A 10333-nucleotide genomic window follows, 5' to 3' on the forward strand; every position below is an offset into this window, starting at 1 on the left:
GCACAAGACAGAGTGCGTGTGTAGAGACACGCCAAGGCACAAGACAGAGTGCGTGTGTAGAGACACGCCAAGGCACAAGACAGAGTGCGTGTAGAGACACGCCAAGGCACAAGACAGAGTGCGTGTAGAGACACGCCAAGGCACAAGACAGAGTGCGTGTAGAGACACGCCAAGGCACAAGACAGAGTGCGTGTAGAGACACGCCAGGGTTCAGAGCAGGGTGCGTGCTAGGAGCCACGCCAGGGCACAAGGAAGGGCTGCGTGCTAGGAGCCACGCAGGGGGCACGCCACACTGGCCAGTACACACGGCTGTACACAAACACGTGGCACTTACCACGGCACAGGAGACGGCCAAGGGGAACCCACGCCGGGGTTCAATGCAAGGACAAGGCAGGGAACAAGGCAAGGAATACAGGCAGAAACAGAGCCAGGTCAGAGAGAGGACAGAGTCTAGCAGCGGAGCGTAGGCAGAAGCCCAGAGCCGGGCCAAGGGAAGACCTTGGGACTAGACAAAGAAACGAGCACTAAGGAGAGGAGAAATGGTGCGTGTGCCAGGGAGCACTACAGAGCACCATAGGAGAGAGCGAGGCAGAGCAAGCAAAGACTGAGACCATAGGGAGGAACACAAAGCAAGGAATAGCAAGGCAGAGAACACAGGGAGGACTACAAGTCAAAGCATAGCAAAAGCAAGACATGGCAAAACAGGCGAGGCAGAGAACACAGGAAGGACTACAAGTCAAAGCATAGCTAAGGCGAGACATAGCAAAACAGACTAAGACAAAGAACAGCAGAAGGACTACAAGGCAAAGACAAACATGGCACGAGAGACAACACAAGACATGGCACAAGACAAGAGGCGGAATACGAGCACGGAGCGTGTGCAGAGACGCACTACAGAGCAAAGTGCAAGGGCACAGAATAGAGGGAGCAACCCCACAGACCCAGAGCCTTGCAGGGAAGCAACACAATAATCAGGCCCTGAGCATAGGAAGAGGCGGCCTGATATAGGGCATAGCACCTCCTCCTCCAGGTCAGGACCAGGGGAGCACTTCCGGGATTCTAGACATGACGAGATGATAGCAGAACCAGACAGTGCAGGATCTTAGGAAACGTCACATGATCAGGGTTTCAGACATGACGAGATGATCACCGAACCAACCAGTGCAGGATCCTAGGAAGAACACATGATCCGGGATTCTAGACATGACGAGATGATTGCAGAACCAGACAGTGCAGGATCTTAAGAAACATCACATGATCAAGGACTCCAGACATGACGAGAAGATCACAGAAGGCAGAGCAGAAACGCAGGGATCCTGCAGCTCAGACATGAGGTGAGTCTGCACACAGCTCTAGCGAACATGCAGGACAGTAGACAAAACATGCGCATGCACATCGCTCCAGGAGTTCTTGAGACAAACAGACATGGCGGACGTGACACGCTACATCTGGGTACCATTCTTTACACTGCCTGCGCCTTTCCACAACCATTACAACTACACTGCCCTGGGACATCAGCCCTGCCTGTGGAGGGCTATACCATCACTGCTGCACCATACCATCTGTCCCAGAGGATCTGTCTGCAGCGTCGGCTTAACACCTCCCTTGCCAAGCACCACAGGTGGCGTCACAAACTATTCCATTCCATTAACTACATTCCCCCATTACTTGGGCGCCCAGGGCCACGGACAGGGACACCGCTGCTGTGACACATTCCCCTGACACCGGCCTGGTACCGAGTACCCCACGGCCCTGGGAGGGCGACCCACTCAGAGATCCAGTTCCTGTCGCCGCAGCTGCATATTTTGCGACTACTTGACAGCCTGAATACATGGGGATACATGGGGATTTGCCTGTATGTTAGGTCCATGAGGGGTTTAACAAATTTTGAAAAATCCCACACTGCCTGCAGCAACTAAGGTGAACAATGATAAAACAAGCACAGGCACCAAAGCATGAACCTCCTCAGAAGCACAACACCACTAATCTTAAACACCTACCAGAACTGAAAATAATCACTGATAAAAGGAGGAAAAAGGCAGGATTAAATCTGCCTTCCAGCAGTCACCTGACCACGCTGGGGCAATACCCAGTTTCCGCCCCCAGACCACAGAGACACCAGAGAACGGGAGGCAAGACTGGAGGGACCTCCCACCATCTGACTGCCCCAGCAGGTACAGCGTCCTGCACCCGCTGGCAGCAGCTAACACCAGGGGACCCGTCGTCCTGGAGTCCCCACATAGCATAATCGCTGGGAGCAGCGGTGTTCCTCCTCCCAGTGATGCTAGAAGTGCATCTCCTAGAATGCGATATCCGGACTGAGCAAGCACCCCTGCAAGCTGCGCCCCTCGGAGGTGACACCCCGCCCATCATGGTCAATGATGGGCGCGAGGTGACCCACCGGAGAGCCACAGCCCACCCAGGACCACGAGGGGCCCGCTCAGGTAGGGAGCTACCATTCCTGACACAGTGACAGGTGCTTTTTATACAAGATGTCTCCTAGCTATTGGATGCAGGTGCTCACATCAACTAAACGACTCCCAGCTGACATAACTGCATATGCGTCGGCACAGTCCACATGCACAATAGAGCTGGGAAAAGTTCATCTGTGGGAGCTGGTGATGTCCCTGTGCAGGCTCCAGATTTCATTTGGTATGTGGATGATAGAGGATAAGTCATCCACATCAATCAAAGCTGGAGGACAGTGATTAGCAGTGGAGGGGAAGGATAGATGCCGCAGCAATGACGCCCATCGGACCGTCCCAATGTGCTTAAAGCACAGGAGAAATTCAAAAATTATTTTGGGTGTATACGGGGGAGTCAGGGGATAATATACAGCTCTGTTTATACACAAACAAATGGTGGCAGGTTCACTTTAAAATAAAGAAACTGGGCAGAACATCACACAACATATATTGGGAAATCTAAAGAGAACAGATGTGATTGGAAATTGGCAGGAAAGTAAAAGGGGGGAGTTTCATGCCCATTCAGTTCCCCTTTTTGTGCAGTTCTCCAAGCTCTGCACGTTTCTTCAGAGGAAACCAGAGGCTGAAGGATAAAAAAAAGAAGACCTGCATATCAGCGGCTTCCTGCTCAGAACTTCTTCTTTCTCAAGGGAAACCAAGTGTTCATGCTCACTCTTAAATTGCTCAAGATGAATCAAACACAAGACTATGCAATAGATTTTGCACAAATAAATGAATCTGCTGCACAAGTGTGCTTTAGATTCTACATCATTATTTAAAAAAAAAAAATTCCAACTTGGTTCATTCTCCATCACACTAGTAAATCAACAAAGTACTCATTAGGCAACAAAATATTTTTTATTAGTAAATAATAAAGAAAATAAAAACACAAGTTAATTACTTTATTGCCCAAAAATAGACCATGATTAAAAATACGCAAAACACAGCAAAAATATGATAAAAAAGGATAAAAACACAAATTGTAGTGGAACAATTAAATGCAATGTAAGGCAGTAGCAAAAAAATATATGGAATGAGAAAATCACAAATAAAATAATAATAATAATAATAATAATATATATGCTGCAAATATATTAAGGAAAATTGTCTATGACTCCATAATGGTGGCTAACATATAAATGTGTGTAACTAAATAACACTGAACACAGATGTATAATGAACTAATAATAAAGTGACAGTAAACAGGGATAATCTATTTATTATGTTGCATCCGCCAGAGCAAGTTACACATTTACACAAGAAAGCTAATGGTAATTATGTGCGTAATAGTGATATATAAATAAAATGATATATAAATAAATAGCACAGCTGGATGATAAGTGTGGGATATATAATGATAAAGTGACAATGCACAAAAGATGTGTAGGAATTATTATTATATTGCACCAACCCAAATGCACCAACATATGACCATGCACATGGAATCTAAAAAGCACACATTCAGAAGCTTAGGTACAAACCTGATTGTATGATGATAAGGAAATTGTCTCCTGCCACACACTCCGACGCGTGTTTCGCTTGGGCTTCCTCAGGGAGTGGGGCACTGTACCGCACTTGTGCCATTATTTTTGTGCTCTGTGCAAGTCACTGGTCTCAATGGTATTCGGCATGAATCCAGTGAGGCCAGCAGCTGGCTGCAGTGGTCACACAGCATGAAATTCACCGCAGTCGATGGATTAAACTGGGTGAGTAATGTTTATTCTTATTTTAACCATTTCCTGCCTTTTCTAAATTCAAGACATTTCTGTTATGAGGGAATCCCTCTCTATCAGGGAATGAGGCTTCATGGAGCTTCTACATCCACCCTATAGTCCAGACCTGGCTCCAAGTGATTACTTTACATTTCAGAACCTGAAAAAATGTCTCTATGGGCAACAAATTCCTTATGATAATGCAGTCAAAGAGGCAGGAACAGGGTTCTTGCCAGAGCAAGAAGTCCCCTTCTATTCTAATGGCATCCGATCACTGTAGGCAAAGTGGAATAACTGTGTTGAAGTTAATGGGGATTACTTTGAAAGTAGTCAATTCAATTTTCTCAGAAAAATTATTGATCACCTCTCATATGTGCCAAAAATCAGGAGTAGATCAAAAATGAATGAACTAGTATAAGGGGTCATGCATATAACCAATTTCACGGATAGCACTTGCACGTCACCAAATTTTTCTCAGTTCCATTTGGATCTGATTGTCGGTGAACCATTGTATGCGTACAATTTCAAACTGATGCACTATAGAGATTGTTTTGTATTGGCCTCCACATGAACAATATAGAAAGAAAATTCTAATATGTCACATTTGTTGTTGTGTGAACCTATATTGTGTGCTTACAGAGGCCACAACCTCAGTTAGCAGGTGAGTTTCGTTCGCTGTGATTGCTTTTTCAGGAGCTCCTGTGCCTCACAGCTTCCTTCTATCCAGGTGTGCTACTGACTGATTTGGAAAGGAGTGGAAGCTGGCCGGCCTATGAAGAAAATGCTGATGTGACCTAATGGGAGATATTATCAAATGTTAATGCAAAGTATTGTAATGTTGTATTGAAGAAATGTGACTTTTGTGCAGAAAATATGCTGTAGTAGAGTAATCTGGGCAAACCCTGAAGTGCTGATGAGTTTTGGGAGCAAAATGCTTCCTGGTTAGCGGTTAGTTATGGAGAGGTGTTTTACACTGTGTTGCCTTATTCACACTCAAATTTTTAGGCAGTGTTTAATCAGTAATTGTAAGCACAGATGAGCGAATGGATTCGTAGCTAGACAAAATTTTTGTGCATTCCGCTAAAAATTTGGATTCACCAGAACAACAACATAGCAGCCGGCCTGGAATGGGGTAAAAAGTATAATTCACACCTGTCCTATCATGGCCCCATTATTTGTCCTGCTACCACAGCTTTCTCTCCATTCCTCCACACACTTAGGATTAGTTTCTAGTAGGCCTTAGGCCGGTTTCACATTTGTGTTTCCGGGCGCAGCGACGGCCTGCGCATGGCCACCTCTAAGCCACGCCCCCTGCCGCGCCTCCACCGGTAGCTCCGCCTCCGGGCGCATGACGCTGCAAGCGTCATGCGTCCCCTTTCTTTATCACTGAGGACGCAGGCTGTGCGCAGTATGCGTTTTGGTGGCGCCTGCGTCCTTTTGACGGTGCGTCGACCAGCGCCAAACGCAACCTGTTGCAATTTGGTGGCGCTCGGCGCACCGTCAAAAGGACACAGGCGCCGCCAAACGTATACTGCGCATGGCCTGCGTCCTCAGTGATAAAGATAGGGGACGCATGACGCATGTAGCGTCATGCGCCCGTAGGCGGAGCTACCGGCGGAGGCGCGACAGGGGGCGGGGCTTAGCGGCGGCCGTGCGCAGGCAGTCGCTGCGCCCGGAAACGCAAATGTGAAACCGGCCTTACATGGTCATGTGAGGCATGATACACGTCAATGACATGCATCACCCAACATGCATGATTGGACTCAATGCATGCAATAATGTGGGTCGTATCCCACAAGACTGCCTGGTGTCAAGATCTGGACCAGAGGGCGATCCATAGTGAGCAATGGGTAAGATAGGGAGCTGCAGTGGGAGGACAGGAGAGGGGCAAGCCTGGGAGAGGTGACTATAAGGCCATGTGCACATGTTGAGTATTTGGTGAGTTTTTTTACCTCAGTATTTGTAAGCCAAAACCAGGAGTGGGTGATAATACAGAAGTGGTGACGGGTTTCTATTACACTTTTCCTCTGATTGTCCCTCTCCTGGTTTTGGCTTACAAATACTGAGGTAAAAAAGTCACCAAATACTCAGTGTGTGCCCAGGGCCTAATAAAGAAATTTCAGGAGAATTACCCATCCCTAATTGTAAGCCAAAGCCAGGCGTGTAATCTTAATAGAGAAAAACATAAAATAATAGATTTACCCATTTTAGGTTTTGTAGCTTCTTGGCAGATGCTGGTTAACGCGTTAATGCCTGGTTCATCACACCACCACAATCCCTTCATGCATGAACAGATGCGCCATGTGTCTTCCTTACCGGAACCTGAATAAGAAAAGTGCTGCTCTGTGAAATGAGATTCCTTGTTGAGCAGTCTGGAGACATTAATGCCTCAGAGTTGTTATTTTTCAGTGGGTGCAGAGATTCTGAACTGTTACAGGCAGAACAGTCGCCAGCAATAACAGACACGAAATGTATAACACGTGTAGAAAAATATTTTTAACAATATTTTAGATAATTATATTTTTGCATCCACTATAGATTTATGGTAGAAATATAACCTAGGTATGAACTGAAAGAGTCTTAAGCTTAAATACAGTTATTGCTTGTGCACCAAATGACTGAAAACTGCGGAAACTTGTGCACAGTCTTAGGCCACATTCACACATTGAGTTTTTTTACCTCAGTATCTGTAAGCCAAAACCAGGAGTGGGTGATAATACAGGAGTGGTGACGTGTCTCTATTATACTTTTCCTCTGATTGTTCCTCTCCTGGTTTTGGCTTACACATACTGAGGTAAAAAACTCACCAAATACCCAACGTGTGACCGTGGCCTAATCCAACAATGCAATAGTAGCCTTTTCTGTAGATTTCTCAAACCACATTATTAACTGTCTTTCCTTAGGATAAGCAATGAATATCACATTAGTGGTGGTCTAACTCCCAGCACTCTGCCGATCAGTGACTAAAGGAGACATGGCGCTCCATCCATCCAGTACTGCGTCCATCTCTGTCACCTGACTGTCAGCGGGCTTGGGACCTCACTCATCTAAAATGTTCATTTTACCAAAAAATGTACTGGAAAATCTATTTAAAATGTGGTGACTGCGGAAAAAAAAGGAATTCCGCCATTGTTTTTTCAGGTTTTCGTTTTAAGGTGACATAGCAATATGATTCTCCAGGTCAGTACGATTACAATGATCCTGAACTTGTATAGGTTTTTTTACATTTTAGTAGTGAAAAAAGAAAGACATTTGTAAAGAAATAAATTGGTTTGTATTTTCTGAGACCCCTCGCTTCTTAATATATCTGCCTTTTGAGCTGTGTTGGGGCTTGTTTTTTGTGTGGCAAGCTGACATTTTTATATGGATACCATATTGGGGTACATGCAGTGTTTTGATTATTTATTATTGCATTTTTTATGGAGATAAAGCAACTGAAAAACAGCAATTCGGGCATTTCAATTTTTTTTTTGCTTCATGGCTTTTACCATACGGGTTAAATAATATTACATTTTGGTAGATAAAACTTTTATGGATGCAGCAACATTGAATATTGTGATTTTTTGTTCTTAGTTTTAATAAAAATAGGGGTAAGTTGAATTTTCAGCTTTTTTTAGTTTTTATTTTACATTTTGCATTCCTTTTTTTATCTTCCCTCTAAGAGAACTTGAATCTGTATTTATATTATTGCTTGTTTTATACACTGTATTGCAATATATAGCTTAAATGTGTGATACAATGTGTTGCTGTATATAGATAGCTACAGTAAATAACTGATGGCTGTGCATTACAGGAGTACCAATAAGGAAGCCATGGGGGCTCTTGGCATGCCCCTTGCTGTCAGTGTAGTCCATCCCCATCCTTTTTGTTGGGTCACAATAAATGCCTGGAGTGGAGTGCGCCTTAAATGTTGCTGTCAAAAGATTGATATATATTGTCTATGTAACACAACCGGTACCTGCAGGGTCAGGTATAGGCTCAGCTCCTGAGTCCGCTCCAGATACCAACACTTGACATATGGAGTACAGGTATAGTGCATGTTGAGAAGAGGTTAATATTTTTTGATTAGTTGGCAATAATTATCTTTATTACTGTTTCCTTACAAAAAGTGAAAAAAACACATTTTACGTACCGTATATACTCGAGTATAAGCTAAGATTTTCAGCACATTTTTTTAGGCTGAAAGTGCCCCCTCTCGGCTTATACTCGAGTCATTGTCCCGGGGGTCAGCAGGGGGAGCGCAGCTGTCAGATCATACTCACCCCCTCCTGGCACGGTCTCTGCAGTCCCTGCTTCTCAGATGGTCTCCAGCGCCGCAGCTCTTCCTGTGCTCAGTGGTCACATGGTAACCTCTCATTAAAGAATATGCGCATATTCATTACTTTAATGAACGGTACCACGTGTCCACTGAACACTGGAAGGAGCTGCCGGAGACCATCGGAGAAGCAGGGACTGCAGAGACGTGCCAGGAGGGGGTGAGTATGATGGGGAGGACGGGGGGAGCCATGCGATATTCACCTGTCCCCGTTCCACCGATGACGTGGTTAGTGCATGCCCTCTGCCTGAACAGTCACTGCAGAGACCTGGAAGACAGAGTGGCACGCGGTGGTGGAACGGGGACAGGTGACTATCGCAGGTGTCGGGGCTTTGAGCCAGCGCTGACACCGGAACCTGGCCCCCATAGCGCGCTGGTGTTCCTGCCTGCTTAGAACACTAGCACCTGGCCCCCCAGCGACGAGAGGTGTCTTTTTTTTTATCACAGCAGCATATGGGGCATATATATCTATGGAGCATCTTATGGGGCCATCAACCTTTATGGAGCAGCATGAGGCATATTATTCTATGGAGCATCTTATAGACCATTATTAACCTATGTGCAGCATTGTATGGGGCGTATTTTGGATGGAGCACCTTATGGGGTAATCATGAACTGTATGGAGCATTATGTGGGGCTCCTGATTCAATATGGATATTCACAAACATTTAACCTACTGGTGTCTCAATTAATTTTACCTTTATTGGTATCTATTTTTATTTTTGAAATTTACCAGTAGCTGCTGCATTTTCCACCCTAGGCTTATACTCAAGTCAATAACTTTTCCCATTTTTTTGTGGCAAAATTAGGGGCCTCGGCTTATACTCGTCTCGGCTTATACTTGAGTATATACAGTATTTTTTTTTTTTTCAGCATTATTGTCAGTTTTAAAGACCACTAAAAGACCTCAAACTATTAAAGGGACTGTGTCAGCCAAACCTGACTGTATAAGCACGCAGCCTTGTAGGGGTTAAAGTCAGTATAAAAATCGCGTAATTGCGCTTTAGTTGCGGATTTTAAGATTTTGGTGCATAAAATACGCAGCGCTTTACAGTACCAGTATAGTCAATGAGATTTCTGAAATCTAATGTAAACACTATTTTCTTTCGCACATATATTGGAATCCTGCTGTATTTTTACCAAAACGAAGCATGTCAATTATTGCAGCATTTTTTGCGGTAATTTTTATCCATTCAGATGATTACATGAAAAACGCAACTGAAAACGCATTAAAAAAACACTTGCAATGTGAACAGCATTTTTCATGCGGAAAAAACCCCGCCTTGTGTGGACAAATCCTTAGCGCTCTCATCGCAGCCTCCATTCTGCAGAAACTGAAATGCTATCAAACATGACAATTAGGTGTTCCGTGCACCTGGAGTGTGTCGGAAACGTTCCGTGCACTTTTCCGCCGTCTGGTTTTACATGACCCCACCTGTTACTAGTGACATGCCTGTTTTTTTATTGGCGTCACGAATAAAAGTCCCCCATACAAGTCTATAGGTCAGCGTAAATCATCAACAGCATACGGATGGGATCAGTGTGGACTATGTTAAAAAGGGAACCTGCCATGTAAAATAACGCTATTATCCGTTCTGACACCTTGCGTCCCACTGTCGGAGGTAATGAACTTTATCCCCTCCCCCGGCAGCCTCATACTTTCAGTCACAGGGGTGGCGCTGACACAGTCTCTGTAACCGCGCCACCGGTACTGACTGACAACTGAACCTAATTATGAGCCAGCGTCAGTCAGTACCGTTGGCGCGGTTAAAACCCCCACTCACTATGTACTGAGCGGTGACTGACACTGTGTCAGCATCATGCCTATGACTGAATGAGGC

The 10333-nt window shown here is 45.0% G+C and overlaps 1 protein-coding gene across 1 annotated transcript in view; it reads left to right on the plus strand.

Annotated features, from left to right (window-relative positions):
* The first annotated feature begins 1294 nt into the window (after positions 1–1294).
* The window catches only part of PIGX (phosphatidylinositol glycan anchor biosynthesis class X), a 50254-nt gene continuing 41215 nt past the window's right edge, over positions 1295–10333 (plus strand). The window contains exon 1 of the mRNA XM_073576577.1: positions 1295–1334. The gene's annotated coding sequence lies outside the window, so the exon portion shown is untranslated. The remainder of the gene's footprint in view (positions 1335–10333) is intronic.

The sequence above is a fragment of the Dendrobates tinctorius genome, unplaced genomic scaffold (assembly GCF_039654945.1).
Source record: "Dendrobates tinctorius isolate UK_male_01 unplaced genomic scaffold, ASM3965494v1 ptg000049l, whole genome shotgun sequence".
Taxonomy (NCBI): Eukaryota; Metazoa; Chordata; class Amphibia; order Anura; family Dendrobatidae; genus Dendrobates; species Dendrobates tinctorius.